The sequence below is a fragment of the Triticum aestivum genome, unplaced genomic scaffold, assembly GCF_018294505.1.
Source record: "Triticum aestivum cultivar Chinese Spring unplaced genomic scaffold, IWGSC CS RefSeq v2.1 scaffold54967, whole genome shotgun sequence".
Taxonomy (NCBI): domain Eukaryota; kingdom Viridiplantae; phylum Streptophyta; class Magnoliopsida; order Poales; family Poaceae; genus Triticum; species Triticum aestivum.
In genome coordinates, this window is record NW_025233268.1 from 6,456 (window position 1) to 7,820 (window position 1,365).

General features: G+C 44.1%; 1 non-coding gene across 1 annotated transcript; it reads left to right on the top strand.

Annotated features, from left to right (window-relative positions):
* The first annotated feature begins 1,073 nt into the window (after positions 1-1,073).
* TRNAG-GCC (transfer RNA glycine (anticodon GCC)) lies at positions 1,074-1,144 on the top strand. Its single transcript has one exon. It is a non-coding gene; the product is annotated as a tRNA-Gly (tRNA).
* The last annotated feature ends 221 nt before the right edge of the window (positions 1,145-1,365 follow it).

Here is a 1,365-nt window from a genome sequence, read left to right on the forward strand (position 1 = left end):
GTCGAATATGGGGCTATTCTCGCCCATATGGGCCTTTTTCGCCGAAATGGGGCTTCAAAAGTGGGCCAAAATCGGCGACTGGGGCGAGCTGGGGGCGACGACTGGGCGCAAAATCGTCCCCAGCGCTGAACGAATCGCCGGCAATGACTGGGCGATGCCTACCTCAGTATGCGTCAGGAGATCCGAGACTCAGAGGTGCATCATCAACTGCAGCAAGATCTGATAGAGCACCTATGGAGGCTCAAGGGCGACACCGGGCGCGACGTGTGATGAAATATGAGTTTTTATTTGTTGAACTATATAATTTGTATTGAACTATTTGTTGTTTTACTATTTTATTGAAGTATTTGAATTTTATGTGATGAAATATGTGATAAAAAATATTTATGTTGATAATTGAACGCCGAGCCACGGCGAACCACGCCGAATATAGGCCTGTTCTTGCCCATATGGGCCTTTTTTGCTGAAATGGGGCTTCAAAAGTGGGCCAAAATCAACGACTGGGGGCGACGACTAGGCGCAAAATCGTCCTCAGCGCCGAACCAATCGCCGGCTCACCCCCAGGGGGCGATTTTTATACGTCCTGGGGGGCCAACGGCTGGGATGCTCTTAGTTCCTGGGCCATGATGTTGCACCCATGTGCTGTGTGCCTTATACTCTAACGGATCCTTTGTGTGCTGCCGTTTTTGCATTATTAATAAAGTCGGGATTTAGCCTTTTCCATAAAAGAGAAATGAGAAAAGGCTGTATTGTGGTCTGTTTGCCCATAACAGATTGGTTTACCACTTTTCTATCTTCCTGACACGTTGGCTTCTTCCCTTCGTCTAGAAGTTGTATACGTGGATCCAACATTACGTCTAAAAGCCTAGTTGGTCAATACTGAAATACGTATTCTTTTTGTTTGGAAAAGTTTGTTCCTCAAATGGATACATCTAGCATTAATTTGGTGCTAGATACATCTATTTGAAGCACATACTTTTTACCACAGAGGGAGTAAAGATTACTGTCTAATTTTCAGTGAAAGGAATGCTACGACCAAAATTGACAGGCTATGCGAAGAACATTTCATCAAAGCACCAGTGGTCTAGTGGTAGAATAGTACCCTGCCACGCTATAGACACGGGTTCGATTCCCGGCTGGTGCATTTCTCTGTTTTTTCCTTTTTTTTCTTTGCATTTCCATTTTGGGGCTTGTCACTTTTTTTTGGGCACTTCTGTTGATATACTACATACAGTTTATACCTAAAGTTTCCTGCATTTTGTATGCAAACCGAAGAAACTGTTTGAAGGAGTCGTTGAATTAACGACAAAAAGAACACCCTTTTTAACTTCCCCAACTCACACCTAGCTTTTTTTAGGGGAATGC